Below are 26,623 nucleotides of genomic sequence, written 5' to 3'. Positions count from 1 at the left end.
ATTAATGCCCCTCCTGCAGATGAAACCCAACCCAAAAATGAAACCTAAAGTCTATGGTCTTTGTTTGCTATGTAGTGTGTGCGGAACGTGACTCCTCCCACACTCAATTTCTCTTGTCTTAATTATTTATTTTATTCTTTCTTTTATAAAACGACTTATTATTATACTATTATTTTCAGTGTTATCTGTTTTGTAAGTTAAAGCAACATTTAAAAAAACGTTTTATTGAAGTGCTTTGAATTGCCTTTCAAAGTTCTGCAAAACAAATTTGTATTTGTATGTACTTTGTATGTATGAACAACTCATAGACATCTGAAACATAACAATCGAGGCACAGTTTCGTAACTGGACAAAAGCCAAATATGCTGGGAGCCACTGTTTGCATATCAAACCTCACATTTTTTATGAGTTTATCATGTTTTAATAAAAAAAACCTTAATCCAAAAAGTAACTAGTAGCTTTCAGAAAAGTGTGCTGGAGCAAGAAGTGCAACATTACCCTCTGTAATGTAGTGGAGTTTAAGTATAAAGTATGATTAAAAGGTAATAGTAAGTACCCTCAAAACTGTACCTAAGTGCTATACTTGAGTAAATGCACCTTTGTATGTGTGGAATTATAAGCTCAAAGAAGCATACACAATCTTTCAATTTGACTGTGATGTGAGAATGTGCTGACATACCCTTACAACTGATTATATGATGAGCTGGAGAGTTCTTGAAAAACACCATTTTATTATGTGATATATTGTCTAATGTAGGCTACTGCTAATGCAACTTCTGCAGTGTGTATTTTACCCATGGGTGTATTTGATACTGCTTTGAAGCTTGTACATGCATGGGGACTGTGGACACCATTTTTGCCCTCTGTGCTTTCTTGCTGTCAACACCAGAGGACAGTAGAAGTCAACGTGTTGCTGAACAGATGTTTTCATTTAAACCCAAAGTATGAATGTAACATTTGAACATGGAATATTCAGTGATTAAAGATATACAGTAATGTTCATAAAGATGAGAGTGCCATTGTTTGACTGTAAGGATAACATTTTCCACTTGCTAGTTTTGTTTTGTTTTCAGCACAAAGCGGCTACACTTGCTTGATAAGAGTGTGGCTCCACACAACCACATTTGCTCTTTTATAATATGGGAGTTATCTAAACAATTATAAAAATAGTTTGGGGCTGATTGCTTCAGTCATTGTGGGGATGATTGTCTTTAATAATGTCTTTAGATATGGTTCATATGAAGTTTGAAAATAATAATGAAAAACAAGCTTTATTTAACAAATCTTAAAATACAAAAAGGTATAAAGCAAAGACTGAGTGAACAAACCAGGACGGAACACCAGGATTCATTGACACAAAATGAATAACCACACCAGGTAACATGAAACAAGACGAACCGACAAGGAACAATGGGACAGTACACACACACACACACACACACACACACACACACACACACACACACACACACACACACACACACACACACACACACACACACACAGCTGGAGGAGGCAGGCAAAGAACACAAGGGCAGCAGGGTGATTGGACACAGGAGCATCAAATCAAATCAGGGCAGGGCAAACATATCACAGAAAGCGGGAAACACAGACAGGAACTAAGATTAGACCTGACACAAGGAGAGTGTACTTTACAAAATAAAACAGGAAACTGGAAAAACAAAGCCAGAATCATGATATTGAAGACAACTTCATCTATGCATCAGACCATTATGTATCTGTAAGAAAGCTTGTTGAGGACTGAGCTTTTTGACCAGTGCTCATAACAATGGTTGTAACTTGAGTTTTTAAAATTCTTTAAAGTTCTTCTCTAGCGGCTTTGAGGTCTTGAAAAATAAATAAATAATAATAATAATAATAATAATTATTATTATTATTATTATTATTATTATTATTATTATTATTATTATTATTATTATTATTATTATTATTATTATTATTATTATTATTATTATTATTATTCTGTTTTGTCTACTTTCATATTGAAATACTGCATGTAAGTGTTACAATCATAAGCTCACAAATTATTGGAGTACCATTCAAGAATGTAGTTGTTCTTTCTTCAGTAAAGCTGTGTGTGTTGGAATTGTTCCTAACTTCAGTACACATCATTTTCAACTTCCTGGTCTGAAGGGCAGCTTACTTACCAATTCAAACACACCAAAAACAGACAAACCCATGCAAAAACAATACTAACTATTTATCCTACGATCCTACTGTAATATAATTTGCGTGTGGGTGCCTGGTATCATACAACTGGTATTATTTTTCAGTCTCTCTAACGTTACTTTTCTTTCTTTTTTTCTCTAGTATAGTGACTTACATTTGATAAATGTATTACTGCTGTAGATAGTTATCTTACGCTCAAGGATAATTTTGTTTAGTTTTGTCTTCATTTTTTCATCCTTATGAAGAGTATATGAAGTATAAATCAATAAGACGTGTACCATGGAACACAATCCCCCCCCCCTCCCCCACACACACACACACACATTTTCTGTCGCCTTTCATCGTTAATCACTGAAAAGCAAAAATGTTCTACCAGTAATAGAAAACTTAAATCCCTCTGTGTGTAATTCAAAACAAGCAAACATAAAGTAAATATGAAAACAAAACTCAAAAAAGAACACAGATAAAAACTTGACAAAAATGGTTGAGACCAAAGAGATCAGTGTGCTGCAGGGACCCTCAGTGGGTTATCAGGCCTCTGCTGTTACTCTGCACTGAGCAAACCTGAATCGTCCACCAGAGAGATAAACAGAAAGGTTGTGACATATTAATGACAAAAATCATCTGTTTGGATTATCATGCTCACTAAAATAGCAGTCCCCAACCTTTTTGCAGCACGGACCGGTTTCATGCAAGACAATTTTTATATGGACCGAGAGGGTTCTTAGAAAGTTAAAAGGGATTAAATGCTCACAGCAAATTACCTTAGTTGAATACCTGAATTACCTAATTACCTGAATAAAACACAGTTAATGACCTTGTCAAATGCATGCTAAATTCTCTGAAGTTTTCCCTTATTGTCCACTGCTCAAGAATAAGGGTCAGACTCTGAATAAAATAATATTTATGTGCACAAATAATCTAACCTCATGTTAAAAGATTGGTACACCCACTTGTTCACTGCAATACCACATTGACTTGCTTGTCAGTAGTATTCAGTTTGTTGATGTTGTTTGCTGACATTGCTATACTCTCTTAAAAAAAAAGTTGTTTTGTTTGTTTTTTAAATGCCAAATTGTCATGTTTTCTATGACCAGAATAAATTCTGAAATTATTAGATTTTTCTGGACTCTGATTCACTATAAAATGGAAAGATGTTTACACTGAAACTGGCTTGGACACATTTTTTGTGGCCTTCCCTATCTTCAAAGTTGCCCATCCCTGCCTTAAGGCATACAAGATAGGCCGCTTGCTAAACACAGGGTGTTTTATTGCAACATAATTTGTGTGTGATGCCTGATATTATTGTTCTTTCTCTCTCTGATCCCAAATGTCTTTCTAACTTTTACTGTCATATTGTATCCCACATTCACGATTCCCACAAACTTGAGTGAGGAAGTCACTTCATGTATCTGAGAGCTATTAGTGAGTTTACAGAGTGATGTTACTGCTTCAGAAAATAGAAGTAAATGTACATAAGTACTAAGTGGTGATAAAAAGCTGTATTAAACAAGATGCCATGTTCCATGTTCTTGCATCAGTAAGTAACACTTTGCTAACATGAACGAGCATAAAACCTTCCATTAACATTAATCCTCAATGAAAAACACACTTCTACTGAACCTGTTGGACAAGAAGAGCAATCATTATTGCTGTCACCTGACGAGGGAATGTTTAAACAAGTACACAGAACAACTTGCATACACTTTCTAAACTCGATTTTAAGAAACAACTTTTAGGAGTTTTCAGTAAGAAGTCAAGAACAAGGCTGAAAATCATTTGTTTATCTTACAATAGAAACTGATGTAAGAGAGAACTGTAATGGTACATTTCATGATATGCTTTGCTTATACTTATATGCGTACATTGTAGATGTGTTTGTCTTAGTTTCACACGGTACCAGTTAGATACATTCCACTGTTTACTCAGGAGGTATTTCTCTTATCACTCTCTTTGGGGAGTAGAGGACTAGGGGTAATGGCATTTCATTAGGGTCATATACTTTAGGGGACCCAACCAAATGGGGCACAGGGTCTGGTCTATGTCATGTGTTTATAAGCTTTACGACTCTTCCAAACCTCCCCTTTGTTTACCTTTAAAATATATGAACACATCGATACACGTTTTCATTCTTCCTCACCCAGACTGCTTGCACTCTGTGGGACAATTGAACCTTCTTTGCAAAGAATAAAGAGCTCTAAGACTACTTATTTCCTCAGGTACCTTTATTGCAATATAAAATATTTACTTCTCACAACTCTTTAGTTTAGTTGGCATCGGCTGAATTCCACGACAGAACCTAGAGCAGCTTTTAATAATAATAATAATAATAATAATAATAATAATAATACATTTGATTTAGAGGCGCCTTTCAAGACACCCAAGGACACCGTACAAAATACAAGAAATAAAAAGAGCAGGACATTGGAAGGGAGAGCAGACAAACAAAACCAGAGATAAGGTGGAGACACATGAAGAAAGCAAGAAAGAGAAGAGGGGGAGAGGACACAGGATGATGGAGACTACAGAGAGTAGGCCAACTTGAATAAGTGAGTTTTGAGGTGGGACTTGAATGTTGTAATAGTTTTGGACTGTCAGATGTGTGGAGGGACATAATTCCAGAGCCTGTGAGCAGTGCAGCTGAAGGCCCTGGCCACCCATGGTGAGTTTTAAGTCCTATAACAAAACCATAAAGAAGACAAACTACATGTGGCACTTTGACTCAAACGTGTATTTTATTGAGGTTTATTGGACAGTACACCATATCAAATACATTGCATGCATTTAGAATCAGCGTAGATTAAAACAAAACAATTGTTGAGTAAATAACAAGAAACCAGTTAAGCCAAGTTATTACTATCATCTAGATCTCTACATTTCTCATATATGAATGAACACAAACAGAAACAATTGTGTTGCACTAAGCAACAGTTTTGTCATTGAATATGATAGATAAAAGATCAAGTTGATTCTTTCAGAAGCATAAAGTCAAATCCATCCTACAGTTTGTGCTGTCACCAAGGTTCAGCATTTAATTAGACACCCACAAAATCATTGATATTTCAGCCTATACTAACCAACCAATACCACACTAATGTAATAAAAACAGATTACAAAAAAGATTAAAAACAGATCAATCAAAAAGAAGAAAGATTGTAAGACCTGAAAGACTGAATGAAATACACCATCACCTTGTTTAAATTATGTATTTCTCTAGGTTTTAAAATAGTAGGAAACATGTTGGAGAACATAAGTACACGACTCAACACAACACATAACACAGTTCTAGTTGTTTTTAGACATATTAATGTGGAAAAGTTACATATTATATCTTTAGGTTCAGCTGTCTTTTAATATTGACAAAGACATGTTCCTTGAAACACAGTATAAACTAAGGCTTTGATCAAACTGCTTTTTTAAATGACATGAATCAGGGAGCTACATGATGTAAATGTCATTGAGGACACTCCCCTTGATAGAGCACACCTGTGTCTTATTAAATGTCTGTGTTTTCGTCCCTCAACACCCTAAAGAAGACTGTCATGTCGAAACGTTGGAAAGTTATCAAATATTTGTTTTATATCTTGGTTAAGAGTGTGTCACTATTTTCCTTCACACCTAGGACTCCTACCATGAAAACAACAATGTCCCTGGTTTGAATCAGACTGAGGAAATGTGCTGCATGTCATCCCCCTCCTCATTTTCTGTTTGCCTCTGATCTTTTATCAATTAAAAGCAAAGATGTCATACCAAAAATAGAAAATCTGAAAACTGTCTGCGTGTAATTCACAACAAACAAACACTCAAAGAGAACAGGGATAAGTACTTTGAGTCACGAGACTCTAACCAGCGTGCTTCAGGGACCCTCAGTGGGTTATGAGGCCTCCTGAAACCTGAAACGTCCACCAGAGAGATAAACAGTGAGGTTGTGACATTAAATATTAATGACAAACGGTAGATGTCATATAATCTATTCGGATCATCATATTGACTAAAACATACCTGTGCACGTCATGGACGCAGTGCAGCTGCTTGGCCGGGTGAATCAGGCCTAGTGTAATAAGAAGCACTGTTAGCGTTATTCAGAAGTGCTCATAATCAGAGCATTATGTATATTTTAACAAAGGTTTTACCAGAGAAGTGATTCTGTATCTGGGCTTCTCATCAGTTCATTGTAGTAGTTCTTCACTTCATCAAGCTCCTCTGTCACATCTAAAAAACAAAAAACATATCGTTTGAAACAAGTGCACTATTTATTACACGTTTGGAAATGTATTGACTTCTTAATGAAAAATAAATATCTACAGTATTATTTGTGATTTTGTTAGGTTCCCTTTACCTGGGATCGAGACACGCTCTGTCTTGAGCGACAGCTCGATTGATTCCATCATGGTTTTCTTCAGTGTCTCCAGGATCTTAAACTAAATTAGGATGAAAATATTTATCACTTATCACTCACACTGTCAAATATTGTGTCATAATATTCAAGATGAACTGAATCCTACATGAAATCAGTGATAAGATGTGTTCACAGGGCGGCTCAGAGTTGGCATTAAAGTTAAAAGCTATAATCCTTTGTATGTTTCTGTCTAAGATTAAAATAGTTGAATGTTTGTGAAAGTGTCTGCTGGGTTTTCAGTTGGAAAAGCAGCTTTAAGAATGAATCATATTCCCCTTCAATATAGAAAAATCCTTTATGTAAATGAAGACCTAGAATCATGGATAAAGATAAAGATGTGCAGCACAACATGTTTTACTATATCATCATCACTGCGTGACATAATATAAAATGTGACAAACCTTCAAGTCTCTGAGCTGGTTCAACATAACATCTTTAGCCAGCTCAAACATGATGTTCTTTGAATCCTGTACGTGCTTCACAATCGTGTCCCTCATGTTTTTCTGTGAGCCCACTCCACTGAATTTCTTTGCTTCTACAATAAAACAGAAAAAAATTCAATTAAAATGTTCTGCACAATCATCATGAATGTGTATTTTTATTGTGTCAGGTTTCATATGTCATGATCTTTTATCTTACTTTCATAGCATACTTCCATGGTGTTCTCGATTGTTGTCGTCAGACTCCTGTAGATAATTTTCTTATCCTCACGGATGATTTCGTTGAGTTTTGTCTTCATTTTTTCTTCCTTAGAGAGAAAATATGAAGCATAAATAAACCTATTTTAATAATAATCAAAGTAGTACAAATATGGCTCATATTTTACTTTATTTTTCTTTCCTTCCAGATTTTACGTGACAAAGCAGTACATTATTCAAAGTGACTTTAAAATGGGAGCTGTTTTCCACCATGTGGAAGTGCAGGTCAGACTACGCCTCATCTTTAACTCAATGTCTGTGCACACAGCTGTGTTCATGTCAGCCTCAAACCAAACAAAACCCCATTAGTTATTTATTCTCCAGTTCTATCTAACTTCTAACTTCTTCATTTACAGTGTATATAAATATGTTGACAGCTAAAAATATCTATTTTGTTTGCATTTAATTCTTTAATGTTCAGTCATCAGTTACCAACTTGATGTTTGTGCTCAAGTCTCCATGACCTGGACAAACAGCTTTGATAATGGACTAATGAATAGCACGGTACTGTTCTCATCTTTTACCTCTGTCCTGAGAAAGATCAGCTGCAGAATGACATCTTTGTACTCTCTCTTCTCTCTCATCCTCTTTATGCCAAGTGAAAACTTATTGATGACTCCTTTGAATGGTCCACATTTTCCTTCATTTCTGAAACATGTTAACAGGAAGAAATGTTTCATAAACATGAAGCATTGACAAGTTTGTATTTCAATCATGTAATTTAATGTATTGTAATACATCATTTGTATAACTATATAATGTAGAATCAATAATCCCCCATAATTTGTAAACTTAGCCAACACAGGGTTTTATGTCTTAGTTAAGTCATTTCTTACGGGAAGGTCTCCTTGAATTTCTCATCAATGCTGTCAGTCAGGCATGAAGTTAACTTCATGTTGAGATTTATTTGCTTCCCTTTTTTTGTTTTGTGGATGCCATTGTTCTCAACTATACGCTTCAATGTACTGTGAAAACCACGACTTTTCTTAGCCTGAAACAAAATAAACATTTTAAAGACATATTCACAGGAAGTGCAAAATCAGTAGTTTTGATGTAATAACAACTAAAGTACGTACAGGATGTATGACCGACTTCAAGACTTTTTCACATGAACTCTTAGATTTTTCAACCCCCTCACTGAGGCATTTTTCAAAAGCCTGAAAAGTCTCTTCTATTGGTTTCCTGACTTTTTCCAGCTCCTGCTTCAGCTTTTCTTCAAGGTCTTTGCACACAGCTGTCTTTATGTCAGCCTGAAACCAAACACAACACATTCAGTATTTAAAGCAATACAACTATAATGCTCCCTGATTCTGTTGGTCTCGAGTACGACCAGCCTTTAATTACTCTGGTTATGCATCTTCTCTGAAGCAACAGAAACTCATGAAATCAACTACCTTGGTGGCTAAAACGTCTGCAGGGGTGACATTACATGTAAGCGGTCTGTCTCTGACTTTCCCATGTTTACACCGTATCCTTCAGCTTACATTTTTGCCATGAAAATGATTAGACAAAGACAACATGAGAGGTTTTATTACTTGATCTTACCCCTTCTCTACGGCTCGCCCCGTGCATCAGAGAGAGAATCCCTCGAGCTCTAGACACATAGTTTAATGTCTCCTGAGTGTCGGTCATTGAGACCTTTCAGGAATTCCTGAAGTTTTGGTATTTCTGTAAAACATTTATTGATATATTGACATTACATTACATATTTGAATTTGAGCTATATATTTCTGTTATCCAGGGCTCATATATGGAGACTTCACTCACCAGTGTCATCTTGCTCTAGACGTTTCTTTTCTAGAAACTCTTTGGAGCTCACTGTGAACACTTTGAAACATTCATCACTGAAATGTTTCTGAAAAAACAAGATTGAATTCAATAGACTTGCAGTTGTAGACAATCTCTATGTTGGATTTTCTGTCAGTCTATAAAACTCACCTTAACCTTGTGTAGTTTGATGAATTCTTCCTTCACTTTTTTCTTGACTTGCGTTTTTTTAGCTATGAAAGCACGAACACCATCTGCTGAACTATAACAAAAGATTTGTATCAAGTGGAACAGCTCACAGTATTTAGTGTCTACATTGAATGTTCAATTCAAATATCTACTTTTGGCATCTTAAATCACTCACAGATCATCTGAACCTTTAATAAGATCAGATTTGGTGCAGATGAAGTGAATGTTCTGACACTCGCCACCATTTCCCATGTGGCTACTGGCATCTTTCAGGATGTCCCAGGGTTCCTTCTCTGATGCTGCTCGATTACAGTCGGTCACAATCCACACTGTAGAACAACTTTCAACAACCTGGAAGTTCATTATGATTACTGAATGTCAGAGCTTTGTCACAGTTCCCAGACAACACTAATACACAATAAGCAGAATTGAACGTGAATAAATTACCCTTTTCCACATCTGGTCTCTGCTCTTGTTACGGTCCCCATTTCCAGGCAGATCCACAAGTGTGACATGCTGGAGAAGTTTATTATTGGGTACCTTGACAGTCACGCACTTCACCAGTGGCCAATACCACCTCTTCACATCTTTAGCGTCTCCGTCTTCTGAGTCACTTCTTGTGTATTTGACTAATTCAGTAGAAAGCTTTTCAGCCTGAAATACATAATAAAGTAAGATTAAGACAATATAAGGGAATTTCATTTTGATGAACAAACAAAATAAAAAAGTCTCAATTTAATTAGTAAGTAGCAAACATTAAGTTGAAAGACATTTTCTTTGGCGATAGTGAATAATTAGGTTTTAAATTTAAACATGATAGTGCCTAGAATTATCCAGGAGCTTCTTGCAAGTAAGTTAGTAACTTGTAGACGATGTTTGTTGTGATTTTCTGATGAAGGATAAATTAGATAGATAAAGTCCTTTTTTAAGTACTTTTCACAAACTGAATTTACTTTTACATTTGTTGATCTACCGTTAATCTACACCAACCTGGAATGGCTAGAGGGAAAGCAGATTACATAAACCTTCATATTTGACAGACAAGTAAGAATGTTTTCTATGAAGTCATATAATATTTCTAGCCTCACTTACTGATTCACATGTCAGAATCTTCTTCTTGGACATGGAGAAATTCTGGAATTTCTTTGAAATGCTTGAAATCCATGAGTTCTTCAGAGGATTTGTTTTTCCATCCTTCTCCATACAGCGCTGAGAGCTTTTCCTCAGTGTCCTGATAATCATCGTCATCTTCCTGATCTTCTTCCTGATCATTTTCCTGATCTTCTTCCTGATCATTTTCCTGATCCGTTTTATGCTGAAGGAAATACCACAACTCATCTCTCCAGTCCTGAATGAAAAACATAAAAACTTAGTTCAATTAGATGGCATGTTGTGTAATTAGCACCTGCATTATTTTCTGCAGCTACATTATAACTTTTAAAATAGCTTCAAGTTAACAAACATATTCAGCTCATTTTACCTCTTTTGTGATGAAGTCAATGTGTGCCTCATACTTTGAGTTCTGCATGTTAGCCTCCACTTTAGTCATGACTGTGGTACATGCACTGATATCTCCAGAGGGCAAGAGATTCTTCTCTCCAATGACGGCATTTATCAAAGAGCTCTTTCCAGCCCCCGTTTTACCAAAGACACCGACCACCTCCCTCTTGTCTGTCTCCAAATCTTTGATTTTTTTCCTGTTGTACAAGAGGTTAAATATGGTTCATGGGTTAGTTTGAAAAATATACACCAAAATACTAAAGATTGTTTCAAAAAATACGACTAATACTATCTTCAGACTAAATTAATATAAATTCTGTTAAATTATGACTTTTTTCAAACAAAAAAAACTTGTCTGACAAAGCAACGTTATCAAACTGCTATGCTTCTGTCACTTCTGCAGAAAACATTTGCTTTCTGAAAGAGAGTTAAATAGTAACAAGGACGTTTTGCAGTGTAAATTCAGTGAAGAGTGCAACAACACAAGAATCTTCCAGAGCTTAAAATGTCATCGCAGTGCAGACCTGCTGAGATGCTGCAGCTTCATAATGTGGCAGGGCTCAGTCCTACTGTCTACTGTCAGTCAGGCTTAGGATAGTTTCTGCATGAAAACTACTGACGATGTCCTCAACAGGTTTACTACAGTCTCTAAAACTATGAACATGTTTTCTTCTTTACTTTTTATTGGTGACTCTTGTCAGCAGGTGTCACAGGCGGTTACCATGGCAACGCAGCTCTTAGTTCTGAGTCGGCCTGGAGGTAAGGTGGCTAAGTTTTTTTTTTAAAAATAAGTCAGTATGTATTTGCATTACACTAATCTAAGAGCAAAATTAAGACCTGTCTAAAATATCTAAGTGAAACTGGCCTCTGGTCAGAACTGGAACAAGGCCCATATAACAAAGAATATGGAAAGTTTAATAAACGTAATACTCACTTCAGGAAATTATTGAGCTTGTTGTCTTCGTTAGGCAGTTTCTGTTTGACACATCTCATGATGTTTTTCACATCAGACAGAATGATTTCTTCTGTCAGAGTAAAAGTAAAGAACTATTCAGGAACCATGAACCAGTGTATCCAGTAAGCTGCACAATGAAGCACTTTCTCTGCCAATGCAATTTAGGATGCCTCAGAGTGTATCATCAGACATAATTGTTTAGAAAGTAATATAAATACCTTGTATATCGTCACGTGGCTGTTGTGTTGGTGGTTGACATTGTCTGGGTTCACCCTGAAGATCCATCTTTCTCTTTCCTTATTTTATTAATTAAAAAAAGGGAAAAAGAAGTTTGTTGTATGAGCCTCTCACAATATTAAAACGTAATCTCGTTATAGTTGTCAAAGCAAGATATAACCGCCTTGAAAGAACACTACATGTAATCAATACGATGCTGTGTATCTTACCTTCATTACTTGTGTTGCTGGTGGACGGACAAACCTGAGGATGAACATGAATATTTGACTCTTAACAGTAACAGTATTTGATCAAGAAATGATATTCACACAGGCTGTGTCCATCCTGTCTAAGATGAGCCTTGCAAAATGTTATTTCATGTGATCCTTAACTGAGCATAAATAGCTTGTTCTTCATATTCCTTCATAACACTGCAGATACAACTCTGTATAATTGTAATTAACGCCTTAGATGATACATAAGTGTAGGAAACTCCTAGTGACAAAGGAAAATAATTGCAAATCTATAATAGTAAAGAATATTTTACTATTTGTCCTCTAACAGGGTTTTACATGCTTGAACATACAACTTTACAATTCTCACAGTGAAATTTGTATTTATGTTCTCAGCTAATCTGGGATGAGCCTGGAAAAACTCTGGAAAGTTTTGAAGAACGCAGAAAAGAGCCAACAAGTGATCACGGTCTTCAGTTAAAGAGGACTTTGTCTCAGGGCACTTCAGATGATTATGCATGAAGAATAGAGGCTCGTTCACTGATTACATGCCTGTTAAATTCAATGTGATCCTAACCTGAGCAGAAACATCTTCTTCTTCATACTCCTGTTTACACTGTAGATAAAAGTGATACTCTAAGTGTCCATGTAAAGTGTTTAGCAGACAATTACAAATATAATCTGTCTGATTGTAATTAATGCCTTAGATTAGATGATACATACAGTGTAGGAAACTTACTTGAGCAGAAGATTCAACTGTTTCCAGGATTTGTTGTGTTTTGTTCTTCCTAGTGACAAAAGAAAATAGTTGCAAATTCATAACAATAAAGACATTCTAATAAATGCTGTCATTAACAATGAGATATTATTTATCCTTTATTTTTAGACGTCATTAAAACTTTTCACAGAACTTTGTGTTTCTGTAAATTCTAAATATATCTACACAAATGAGATGTATGAGACTAAATACAGTATTTGTGTAAATTGTCTTCCCAGTGCAGAATATTACCTTTAACAACTTGAGTCTCTTCTTGAATTTTGACCTTGGTCCCACTGTTGGGATCAATTCAGCAATTTCTTGATCACCCAGACAGTAAAGACTTTCCTTGTCAATGCATTGATCTGTAATTAATTTTTCATGGAAAATTGAGAATTAATTTCAATAACCCAACATATGCCACAGAACAGCAGTTACTGTCAAGTTAATTAACGTGTCCCTTCTGTGTGAAAATATACAAGAACTTTACCAATAGTGCTTTTGTACTCTCTGAACACAGACACAAATTGTCAGGATTTGTCAACGCTGATCTCTCTCCATGTTCTTAAAACTATATAGTTTAAGCATTGTACTACAGAACAATGTTTGATCATTGTGTATGTGTGTATGACTAGATGCTCAAATGTTTCAGTATTGGTAGGTTATATCAACAGTGTAGAATATATGTGCTCGATGAAGAAGCATGGTAAGACTTTACCTTTGAATGTTTCTATCCAGTCGCTGAGATTCCACTCAGTTAATTTGTTGCGAACAAAATCATCCATGACCAAGAACAGCAACTGGAGGATAAACAAATAATTATGTTTAAATCAACCACTACAACTCAGGACAGTTCTGATCACTTAGGTTAATTAGAGGTTATTAAACTGATTATGGCAGACTCAAGGAAGTGTCAAAAGATATTTTTGCTCACAAGTTACGTCACAACTAACTGACTAATCTGTCATTTATTTCGCACAGATGCTGCTCTGCTGTTTACTTGCCTCCAGTGCTTGAAGTGGAAGAAAATAAATGCCGGTTGGGTTAGGGTCAGCGATATGGAGAAGTAAGGTCTTACAGTGTTCGAGTATATTATAAGCACAAATGTTTAATGTAAACATTGAAAACATAGCTTTAGCATGAGCTCTTACCAGATATAAAGTGGACGAATTGTGCTTTTTCTTCTGTTAAATCCTCACGAGTTATGTTGCTAAACCACAGCTGACGGCGTTCGGTAGACAGCAATTCATCCCTCTTTTGTGGATCGTTGTTTTTGATGATTTTAGGAAATCTAAAGAAGCGTTTCTCTGGGTCACGAGTAGCGTTATGACCAGTTATACACTGCACACACGATTGGCATTTTCTTTCAATCTTAGACGTTTAAATACAAAGAAAATTGCGAAGCGTTGCAGCAACTCCCACGTGAACGGGCGCTGTCTTGGTTGTGTATATCATCCAACATGGCTGATTTACGGGTTGGGACGTAAGCGTGACGTCACATGCACACGATCTATACCAAACCTCACTTCACCAAACTACCACAGTAAATTCCTGCTTTTAATCTAATAATAATCTAATGTTACAGTATAAAGGTAACAGTCAGAAGGGACATTTTTCTGCATTGAGCTGTCTTTGTCAATGAAGGGAGATATATCTGTATGTGTTCTATTAGTCTCAAAACCCTGCACATAAAAACCAGGCAAGTGCACGTGATGCTCGTGCACAGAACTGTATCCACGTATACAGTATTCTCGAGAGGGAGCGCTCCTGCTCTTAAAAAGCACAAAACAAGAGCATGGAAACACTTTGCCTTACAAAGTTATGTAACACCCACCACGAATAGACAAAAACAAAAGAATAGGAGTCATTCTTAAACGTACTTGTAGCGTGTTGCGCGCCTACATAGATTAATGCCCCTCCTGCAGATGAAACCCAACCCAAAAATGAAACCTAAAGTCTATGGTCTTTGTTTGCTATGTAGTGTGTGCGGAACGTGACTCCTCCCACACTCAATTTCTCTTGTCTTAATTATTTATTTTATTCTTTCTTTTATAAAACGACTTATTATTATACTATTATTTTCAGTGTTATCTGTTTTGTAAGTTAAAGCAACATTTAAAAAAACGTTTTTATTGAAGTGCTTTGAATTGCCTTTCAAAGTTCTGCAAAACAAATTTGTATTTGTATGTACTTTGTATGTATGAACAACTCATAGACATCTGAAACATAACAATCGAGGCACAGTTTCGTAACTGGACAAAAGCCAAATATGCTGGGAGCCACTGTTTGCATATCAAACCTCACATTTTTTATGAGTTTATCATGTTTTAATAAAAAAAACCTTAATCCAAAAAGTAACTAGTAGCTTTCAGAAAAGTGTGCTGGAGCAAGAAGTGCAACATTACCCTCTGTAATGTAGTGGAGTTTAAGTATAAAGTATGATTAAAAGGTAATAGTAAGTACCTCAAAACTGTACCTAAGTGCTATACTTGAGTAAATGCACCTTTGTATGTGTGGAATTATAAGCTCAAAGAAGCATACACAATCTTTCAATTTGACTGTGATGTGAGAATGTGCTGACATACCCTTACAACTGATTATATGATGAGCTGGAGAGTTCTTGAAAAACACCATTTTATTATGTGATATATTGTCTAATGTAGGCTACTGCTAATGCAACTTCTGCAGTGTGTATTTTACCCATGGGTGTATTTGATACTGCTTTGAAGCTTGTACATGCATGGGGACTGTGGACACCATTTTTGCCCTCTGTGCTTTCTTGCTGTCAACACCAGAGGACAGTAGAAGTCAACGTGTTGCTGAACAGATGTTTTCATTTAAACCCAAAGTATGAATGTAACATTTGAACATGGAATATTCAGTGATTAAAGATATACAGTAATGTTCATAAAGATGAGAGTGCCATTGTTTGACTGTAAGGATAACATTTTCCACTTGCTAGTTTTGTTTTGTTTTCAGCACAAAGCGGCTACACTTGCTTGATAAGAGTGTGGCTCCACACAACCACATTTGCTCTTTTATAATATGGGAGTTATCTAAACAATTATAAAAATAGTTTGGGGCTGATTGCTTCAGTCATTGTGGGGATGATTGTCTTTAATAATGTCTTTAGATATGGTTCATATGAAGTTTGAAAATAATAATGAAAAACAAGCTTTATTTAACAAATCTTAAAATACAAAAAGGTATAAAGCAAAGACTGAGTGAACAAACCAGGACGGAACACCAGGATTCATTGACACAAAATGAATAACCACACCAGGTAACATGAAACAAGACGAACCGACAAGGAACAATGGGACAGTACACACACACACACACACACACACACACACACACACACACACACACACACACACACACACACACACACACACACACACACACACACACACACACACACACACACACACACACAGCTGGAGGAGGCAGGCAAAGAACACAAGGGCAGCAGGGTGATTGGACACAGGAGCATCAAATCAAATCAGGGCAGGGCAAACATATCACAGAAAGCGGGAAACACAGACAGGAACTAAGATTAGACCTGACACAAGGAGAGTGTACTTTACAAAATAAAACAGGAAACTGGAAAAACAAAGCCAGAATCATGATATTGAAGACAACTTCATCTATGCATCAGACCATTATGTATCTGTAAGAAAGCTTGTTGAGGACTGAGCTTTTTGACCAGTGCTCATAACAATGGTTGTAACTTGAGTTTTTAAAATTCTTTAAAGTTCTTCTCTAGCGGCTTTGAGGTCTTGAAAAATAAATAAATAAATTCAATTTATTATTATTATTATTATTATTATTATTATTATTATTATTATTATTATTATTATTATTATTATTATTATTATTATTATTATTATGTTTTGTCTACTTTCATATTGAAATACTGCATGTAAGTGTTACAATCATAAGCTCACAAATTATTGGAGTACCATTCAAGAATGTAGTTGTTCTTTCTTCAGTAAAGCTGTGTGTGTTGGAATTGTTCCTAACTTCAGTACACATCATTTTCAGCTTCCTGGTCTGAAGGGCAGCTTACTTACCAATTCAAACACACCAAAAACAGACAAACCCATGCAAAAACAATACTAACTATTTATCCTACGATCCTACTGTAATATAATTTGCGTGTGGGTGCCTGGTATCATACAACTGGTATTATTTTTCAGTCTCTCTAACGTTAATTTTCTTTCTTTTTTTCTCTAGTATAGTGACTTACATTTGATAAATGTATTACTGCTGTAGATAGTTATCTTACGCTCAAGGATAATTTTGTTTAGTTTTGTCTTCATTTTTTCATCCTTATGAAGAGTATATGAAGTATAAATCAATAAGACGTGTACCATGGAACACAATCCCCCCCCCTCCCCCACACACACACACACACATTTTCTGTCGCCTTTCATCGTTAATCACTGAAAAGCAAAAATGTTCTACCAGTAATAGAAAACTTAAATCCCTCTGTGTGTAATTCAAAACAAGCAAACATAAAGTAAATATGAAAACAAAACTCAAAAAAGAACACAGATAAAAACTTGACAAAAATGGTTGAGACCAAAGAGATCAGTGTGCTGCAGGGACCCTCAGTGGGTTATCAGGCCTCTGCTGTTACTCTGCACTGAGCAAACCTGAATCGTCCACCAGAGAGATAAACAGAAAGGTTGTGACATATTAATGACAAAAATCATCTGTTTGGATTATCATGCTCACTAAAATAGCAGTCCCCAACCTTTTTGCAGCACGGACCGGTTTCATGCAAGACAATTTTTATATGGACCGAGAGGGTTCTTAGAAAGTTAAAAGGGATTAAATGCTCACAGCAAATTACCTTAGTTGAATACCTGAATTACCTAATTACCTGAATAAAACACAGTTAATGACCTTGTCAAATGCATGCTAAATTCTCTGAAGTTTTCCCTTATTGTCCACTGCTCAAGAATAAGGGTCAGACTCTGAATAAAATAATATTTATGTGCACAAATAATCTAACCTCATGTTAAAAGATTGGTACACCCACTTGTTCACTGCAATACCACATTGACTTGCTTGTCAGTAGTATTCAGTTTGTTGATGTTGTTTGCTGACATTGCTATACTCTCTTAAAAAAAAAGTTGTTTTGTTTGTTTTTTAAATGCCAAATTGTCATGTTTTCTATGACCAGAATAAATTCTGAAATTATTAGATTTTTCTGGACTCTGATTCACTCTAAAATGGAAAGATGTTTACACTGAAACTGGCTTGGACACATTTTTTGTGGCCTTCCCTATCGTCAAAGTTGCCCATCCCTGCCTTAAGGCATACAAGATAGGCCGCTTGCTAAACACAGAGTGTTTTATTGCAACATAATTTGTGTGTGATGCCTGATATTATTGTTCTTTCTCTCTCTGATCCCAAATGTCTTTCTAACTTTTACTGTCATATTGTATCCCACATTCACGATTCCCACAAACTTGAGTGAGGAAGTCACTTCATGTATCTGAGAGCTATTAGTGAGTTTACAGAGTGATGTTACTGCTTCAGAAAATAGAAGTAAATGTACATAAGTACTAAGTGGTGATAAAAAGCTGTATTAAACAAGATGCCATGTTCCATGTTCTTGCATCAGTAAGTAGCACTTTGCTAACATGAACGAGCATAAAACCTTCCATTAACATTAATCCTCAATGAAAAACACACTTTGGACAAGAAGAGCAATCATTATTGCTGTCACCTGACGAGGAAATGTTTAAACAAGTACACAGAACAACTTGCATACACTTTCTAAACTCGATTTTAAGAAACAACTTTTAGGAGTTTTCAGTAAGAAGTCAAGAACAAGGCTGAAAATCATTTGTTTATCTTACAATAGAAACTGATGTAAGAGAGAACTGTAATGGTACATTTCATGATATGCTTTGCTTATACTTATAGGCGTACATTGTAGATGTGTTTGTCTTAGTTTCACACGGTACCAGTTAGATACATTCCACTGTTTACTCAGGAGGTATTTCTCTTATCACTCTCTTTGGGGAGTAGAGGACTAGGGGTAATGGCATTTCATTAGGGTCATATACTTTAGGGGACCCAACCAAATGGGGCACAGGGTCTGGTCTATGTCATGTGTTTATAAGCTTTACGACTCTTCCAAACCTCCCCTTTGTTTACCTTTAAAAAATATTAACACATTGATGCATGTTTTCATTCTTCCTCACCCAGACTGCTTGCACTCTGTGGGACAATTGAACCTTCTTTGCAAAGAATAAAGAGCTCTAAGACTACTTATTTCCTCAGGTACCTTTATTTCAGTATAAAAGATTTACTTCTCACAACTCTTTAGTTTAGTTGGCATCGGCTGAATTCCACGACAGAACCTAGAGCAGCTTTAATAATAATAATAATAATAATAATAATAATAATATACATTTGATTTAGAGGCGCCTTTCAAGACACCCAAGGACACCGTACAAAATACAAGAAATAAAAAGAGCAGGACATTGGAAGGGAGAGCAGACAAACAAAACCAGAGATAAGGTGGAGACACATGAAGAAAGCAAGAAAGAGAAGATGGGGGGAGGACACAGGATGATGGAGACTACAGAGAGTAGGCCAACTTGAATAAGTGAGATTTTGAGGTGGGACTTGAATGTTGTAATAGTTTTGGACTGTCAGATGTGTGGAGGGACATAATTCCAGAGCCTGTGAGCAGTGCAGCTGAAGGCCCTGGCACCCATGGTGAGTTTTAAGTCCTATAACAAAACCATAAAGAAGACAAACTACATGTGGCACTTTGACTCAAACGTGTATTTTATTGAGGTTTATTGGACAGTACACCATATCAAATACATTGCATGCATTTAGAATCAGCGTAGATTAAAACAAAACAATTGTTGAGTAAATAACAAGAAACCAGTTAAGCCAAGTTATTACTATCATCTAGATCTCTATATTTCTCATATATGAATGAACACAAACAGAAACAATTGTGTTGCACTAAGCAACAGTTTTGTCATTGAATATGATAGATAAAAGATCAAGTTGATTCTTTCAGAAGCATAAAGTCAAATCCATCCTACAGTTTGTGCTGTCACCAAGGTTCAGCATTTAATTAGACACCCACAAAATCATTGATATTTCAGCCTATACTAACCAACCAATACCACACTAATGTAATAAAAACAGATTACAAAAAAGATTAAAAACAGATCAATCAAAAAGAAGAAAGATTGTAAGACCTGAAAGACTGAATGAAATACACCATCACCTTGTTTAAATTATGTATTTCTCTAGGTTTTAAAATAGTAGGAAACATGTTGGAGAACATAAGTACACGACTCAACACAACACATAACACAGTTCTAGTTGTTTTAGACATATTAATGTGGAAAAGTTACATATTATATCTTTAGGTTCAGCTGTCTTTTAATATTGACAAAGACATGTTCCTTGAAACACAGTATAAACTAAGGCTTTGATCAAACTGCTTTTTTAAATGACATGAATCAGGGAGCTACATGATGTAAATGTCATTGAGGACACTCCCCTTGATAGAGCACACCTGTGTCTTATTAAATGTCTGTGTTTTCGTCCCTCAACACCCTAAAGAAGACTGTCATGTCGAAACGTTGGAAAGTTATCAAATATTTGTTTTATATCTTGGTTAAGAGTGTGTCACTATTTTCCTTCACACCTAGGACTCCTACCATGAAAACAACAATGTCCCTGGTTTGAATCAGACTGAGGAAATGTGCTGCATGTCATCCCCCTCCTCATTTTCTGTTTGCCTCTGATCTTTTATCAATTAAAAGCAAAGATGTCATACCAAAAATAGAAAATCTGAAAACTGTCTGCGTGTAATTCACAACAAACAAACACTCAAAGAGAACAGGGATAAGTACTTTGAGTCACGAGACTCTAACCAGCGTGCTGCAGGGACCCTCAGTGGGTTATGAGGCCTCCTGAAACCTGAAACGTCCACCAGAGAGATAAACAGTGAGGTTGTGACATTAAATATTAATGACAAACGGTAGATGTCATATAATCTATTCGGATCATCATATTGACTAAAACGTACCTGTGCACGTCATGGACGCAGTGCAGCTACTTGGCCGGGTGAATCAGCCCTAGTGTAATAAGAAGCACTGTTAGCGTTATTCAGAAGTGCTCATAATCAGAGCATTATGTATATTTTAACAAAGGTTTTACCAGAGAAGTGATTCTGTATCTGGGCTTCCCATCAGTTCATTGTAGTAGTTCTTCACCATCTCAAGCTCCACTGTAACATCTAAAAAACAAAAAACATATTGTTTGAAACAAGTGCACTATTTATTACACGTTTGGAAATGTATTGACTTCTTAATGAAAAATAAATATCTACAGTATTATTTGTGATTTTGTTAGGTTCCCTTTACCTGGGATCGAGACACGCTCTGTCTTGAGCGACAGCTCGATTGATTCCTGCATGGTTTTCCTCCAGTTTCTGCCAGGATCTTAAACTAAATTAGGATGAAAATATTTATCACTTGTCACTGACACTGTCAAATATTGTGTCATAATATTCAAGATGAACTGAATCCTACATGAAATCAGTGATAAGATGTGTTCACAGGGCGGCTCAGAGTTGGCATTAATGTTAAAAGCTATAATCCTTTGTATGTTTCTGTCTAAGATTAATATAGTTGAATGTTTGTGAAAGTGTCTGCAGGGTTTTCAGTGGGAAAAGCAGCTTTAAGAATGAATCATATTCCCCTTCAATATAGAAAAATCCTTTATGTAAATGAAGACCTAGAATCATGGATAAAGATAAAGATGTGCAGCACAACATGTTTTACTATATCATCATCACTGTGTGACAGTATTATAAAATGTGACAAACCATTCAAGTCTCTGAGCTGCTTCAACATATCATCTTTAGCCTGCTGAAACATGATGTTCTTTGAATCATGTACGTGCTTCACAATCATGTCCCTCATGTTTTTCAGCATGTCCCGTCCTTTGATTTCTTTTGCTTCTACAATAAAACAGAAAAAAAATTCAATTAAAATGTTCTGCACAATCATCATGAATGTGTATTTTTATTGTGTCAGGTTTCATATGTCATGATCTTTTATCTTACTTCATAGCATACTTTCCATGGTGTTCTCGATTGTTGTCGTCAGACTGCCTGTAGATAATTTTCTTATCGCTCACGGATGATTTTGTTGAGTTTTGTCTTCATTTTTTCTTCCTTAGAGAAAATATGAAGCATAAATAAACCTATTTTAATAATAAATCAAAGTAGTACAAATATGGCTCATATTTTACTTTATTTCTTTCCTTCCAGATTTTACGTGACAAAGCAGTACATTATTCAAAGTGACTTTAAAATGGGAGCTGTTTTCCACCATGTGGAAGTGCAGGTCAGACTACGCCTCATCTTTAACTCAATGTCTGTGCACACAGCTGTGTTCATGTCAGCCTCAAACCAAACAAAACCCCATTAGTTATTTTTTCTCCAGTTCTATCTAACTTCTAACTTCTTCATTTACAGTGTATATAAATATGTTGACAGCTAAAAATATCTATTTTGTTTGCATTTAATTCTTGTATGTTCAGTCATCAGTTACCAACTTGATGTTTGTGCCTCAAGTCTCCATGACCTGGACAAACAGTTTTGATAATGGACTAATGAATAGCACGGTACTGTTCTCATCTTTTACCTCTGTCATGAGAAAGATCAGCTGCAGTGTGACATCTTTGTACTCTCTCTTCTCTCTCATCCTCTTTATGCCAAGTGAAAACGTATTGATGACTCCTTTGAATGGTCCACGTTTTCCTTCATTTCTGAAACATGTTAACAGGAAGAAATGTTTCATAAACATGAAGCATTGACAAGTTTGTATTTCAATCATGTAATTTAATGTATTGTAATACATCATTTGTATAACTATATAATGTAGAATCAATAATCCCCCATAATTTGTAAACTTAGCCAACACAGGGTTTTATGTCTTAGTTAAGTCATTTCTTACGGGAAGGTCTCCTTGAATTTCTCATCAATGCTGTCAGTCAGGCATGAAGTTAACTTCATGTTGAGATTTATTTGCTTCCCTTTTTTTGTTTTGTGGATGCCATAGTTCTCAACTATACGCTTCAATGTACTGTGAAAACCACGACTTTTCTTAGCCTGAAACAAAATAAACATTTTAAAGACATATTCACAGGAAGTGCAAAATCAGTAGTTTTGATGTAATAACAACTAAAGTACGTACAGGATGTATGACCGACTGCAAGACTGTTTCACATGAACTCTTAGATTTTTCAACCCCCTCACTGAGGCATTTTTCAAAAGCCTGAAAAGTCTCTTCTATTGGTTCCCTGACTTTTTCCAGCTCCTGCTTCAGCTTTTCTTCAAGGTCTTTGCACACAGCTGTCTTTATGTCAGCCTGAAACCAAACACAACACATTCAGTATTTAAAGCAATACAACTATAATGCTCCCTGATTCTGTTGGTCTCGAGTACGACCAGCCTTTAATTACTCTGGTTATGCATCTTCTCTGAAGCAACAGAAACTCATGAAATCAACTACCTTGGTGGCTAAAACGTCTGCAGGGGTGACATTACATGTAAGCGGTCTGTCTCTGACTTTCCCATGTTTACACTGAATTTGAGCGTATCCTTCAGCTTACATTTTTGCCATGAAAATGATTAGACAAAGACAACATGAGAGGTTTTATTACTTGATCTTACCCCTTCTCTACGGCTCGCCCCGTGCATCAGAGAGAGAATCCCTCGAGCTCTAGACACATAGTTTAATGTCTCTGAGTGTCGGTCATTGAGACCTTTCAGGAATTCCTGAAGTTTTGGTATTTCTGTAAAACATTTATTGATATATTGACATTACATTACATATTTGAATTTGAGCTATATATTTCTGTTATCCAGGGCTCATATATGGAGACTTCACTCACCAGTGTCATCTTGCTCTAGACGTTTCTTTTCTAGAAACTCTTTGGAGCTCACTGTGAACACTTTGAAACATTCATCACTGAAATGTTTCTGAAAAAAAAGATTGAATTCAATAGACTTGCAGTTGTAGACAATCTCTATGTTGGATTTTCTGTCAGTCTATAAAACTCACCTTAACCTTGTGTAGTTTGATGAATTCTTCCTTCACTTTTTTCTTGACTTGCGTTTTTTTATCTGTGAAAGCACGAACACCATCTGCTGAACTATAACAAAAGATTTGTATCAAGTGGAACAGCTCACAGTATTTAGTGTCTACATTGAATGTTCAATTCAAATATCTACTTTTGGCATCTTAAATCACTCACAGATCATCTGAATATATAAGATCAGATTTGGTGCAGATGAAGTGAATGTTCTGACACTCGCCACCATTTCCCATGTGGCTACTGGCATCTTTCAGGATGTCCCAGGGTTCCCTCTCTGATGCTGGTCGATTACAGTCGGTCACAATCCACACTGTAGAACAACTTCCAACAACCTGGAAGTTCATTATGATTACTGAATGTCAGAGCTTTGTCACAGTTCCCAGACAACACTAATACACAATAAGCAGAATTGAACGTGAATAAATTACCCTTTTCCACATCTGGTCTCTGCTCTTGTTACGGTCCCCATTTCCAGGCAGATCCACAAGTGTGACATGCTGGAGAAGAGTATTATTGGGCACCTTGACAGTCACGCACTTCACCAGTGGCCAATACCACCTCTTCACATCTTTAGCGTCTCCGTCTTCTGAGTCACTTCTTGTGTATTTGACTAATTCAGTAGAAAGCTTTTCAGCCTGAAATACATAATAAAGTAAGATTAAGACAATATAAGGGAATTTCATTTTGATGAACAAACAAAATAAAAAAGTCTCAATTTAATTAGTAAGTAGCAAACCTTAAGTTGAAAGACATTTTCTTTGGCGATAGTGAATAATTAGGTTTTAAATTTAAACATGATAGTGCCTAGAATTATCCAGGAGCTTCTTGCAAGTAAGTTAGTAACTTGTAGACGATGTTTGTTGTGATTTTCTGATGAAGGATAAATTAGATAGATAAAGTCCTTTTTTAAGTACTTTTCACAAACTGAATTTACTTTTACATTTGTTGATCTACCGTTAATCTACACCAACCTGGAATGGCTAGAGGGAAAGCAGATTACATAAACCTTCATATTTGACAGACAAGTAAGAATGTTTTCTATGAAGTCATATAATATTTCTAGCCTCACTTACTGATTCACATGTCAGAATCTTCTTCTTGGACTGGAGAAATTCTGGAATTTCTTTGAAATACTTGTTATCCATGAGGTCTTCAGAGGATTTGTTTTTCCATCCTTCTCCATACAGCGCTGAGAGCTTTTCCTCAGTGTCCTGATAATCATCGTCATCTTCCTGATCTTCTTCCTGATCATTTTCCTGATCTTCTTCCTGATCATTTTCCTGATCCGTTTTATGCTGAAGGAAATACCACAACTCATCTCTCCACTCCTGAATGAAAAACATAAAAACTTAGTTCAATTAGATGGCATGTTGTGTAATTAGCACCTGCATTATTTTCTGCAGCTACATTATAACTTTCAAAATAGCTTCAAGTTAACAAACATATTCAGCTCATTTTACCTCTTTAGTGATGAACTCAATGTGTGCCTCATACTTTGAGTTCTCCATGTTAGCCTCCACTTTAATCATGACTGTGGTACATGCACTGATACTTCCAGAGGGCAAGAGATTCTTCACTCCAATGACGGCATTTATCAAAGAGCTCTTTCCAGCCCCCGTTTTACCAAAGACACCGACCACCTCCCTCTTGTCTGTCTTCAAATCCTTGATTTTATTCCTGTTGTACAAGAGGTTAAATATGGTTCATGGGTTAGTTTGAAAAATATACACCAAAATACTAAAGATTGTTTCAAAAATACGACTAATACTATCTTCAGACTAAATTAATATAAATTCTGTTAAATTATGACTTTTTTCAAACAAAAAAAACTTGTCTGACAAAGCAACGTTATCAAACTGCTATGCTTCTGTCACTTCTGCAGAAAACATTTGCTTTCTGAAAGAGAGTTAAATAGTAACAAGGACGTTTTGCAGTGTAAATTCAGTGAAGAGTGCAACAACACAAGAATCTTCCAGAGCTTAAAATGTCATCGCAGTGCAGACCTGCTGAGATGCTGCAGCTTCATAATGTGGCAGGGCTCAGTCCTACTGTCTACTGTCAGTCAGGCTTAGGATAGTTTCTGCATGAAAACTACTGACGATGTCCTCAACAGGTTTACTACAGTCTCTAAAACTATGAACATGTTTTCTTCTTTACTTTTTATTGGTGACTCTTGTCAGCAGGTGTCACAGGCGGTTACCATGGCAACGCAGCTCTTAGTTCTGAGTCGGCCTGGAGGTAAGGTGGCTAAGTTTTTTTTTAAAAAATAAGTCAGTATGTATTTGCATTACACTAATCTAAGAGCAAAATTAAGACCTGTCTAAAATATCTAAGTGAAACTGGCCTCTGGTCAGAACTGGAACAAGGCCCATATAACAAAGAATATGGAAAGTTTAATAAACGTAATACTCACTTCAGGAAATTATTGAGCTTGTTGTCTTCGTTAGGCAGTTTCTGTTTGACACATCTCATGATGTTTTTCACATCAGTCAGAATGATTTCTTCTGTCAGAGTAAAAGTAAAGAACTATTCAGGAACCATGAACCAGTGTATCCA

At 36.0% G+C, this 26,623-nt stretch overlaps 3 long non-coding RNA genes and 1 pseudogene across 3 annotated transcripts; all 4 read right to left on the bottom strand.

Annotated features, from left to right (window-relative positions):
* Positions 1-4,906: 4,906 nt before the first annotated feature.
* Positions 4,907-26,623, bottom strand: part of LOC115012151 (nuclear GTPase SLIP-GC-like) — an 85,613-nt pseudogene continuing 63,896 nt past the window's right edge.
* Positions 11,677-11,962, bottom strand: LOC115012165 (uncharacterized). Its single transcript, XR_003832649.1, has 2 exons — positions 11,917-11,962; positions 11,677-11,768 (listed from the first exon to the last, which is right to left on the bottom strand). It is a non-coding gene; the product is annotated as an uncharacterized LOC115012165 (long non-coding RNA).
* LOC115012164 (uncharacterized) lies at positions 13,156-13,652 on the bottom strand. The gene is made up of 2 exons (XR_003832648.1): positions 13,623-13,652; positions 13,156-13,269 (listed from the first exon to the last, which is right to left on the bottom strand). It is a non-coding gene; the product is annotated as an uncharacterized LOC115012164 (long non-coding RNA).
* On the bottom strand, positions 22,098-22,934 carry LOC115012159 (uncharacterized). The gene is made up of 3 exons (XR_003832643.1): positions 22,924-22,934; positions 22,612-22,735; positions 22,098-22,139 (listed from the first exon to the last, which is right to left on the bottom strand). It is a non-coding gene; the product is annotated as an uncharacterized LOC115012159 (long non-coding RNA).

The sequence above is a fragment of the Cottoperca gobio genome, chromosome 8, assembly GCF_900634415.1.
Source record: "Cottoperca gobio chromosome 8, fCotGob3.1, whole genome shotgun sequence".
NCBI lineage: Eukaryota > Metazoa > Chordata > Actinopteri > Perciformes > Bovichtidae > Cottoperca > Cottoperca gobio.
Note: the sequence above shows the minus strand (reverse complement) of the source record. Positions and strands in the feature narration are given on the sequence as shown.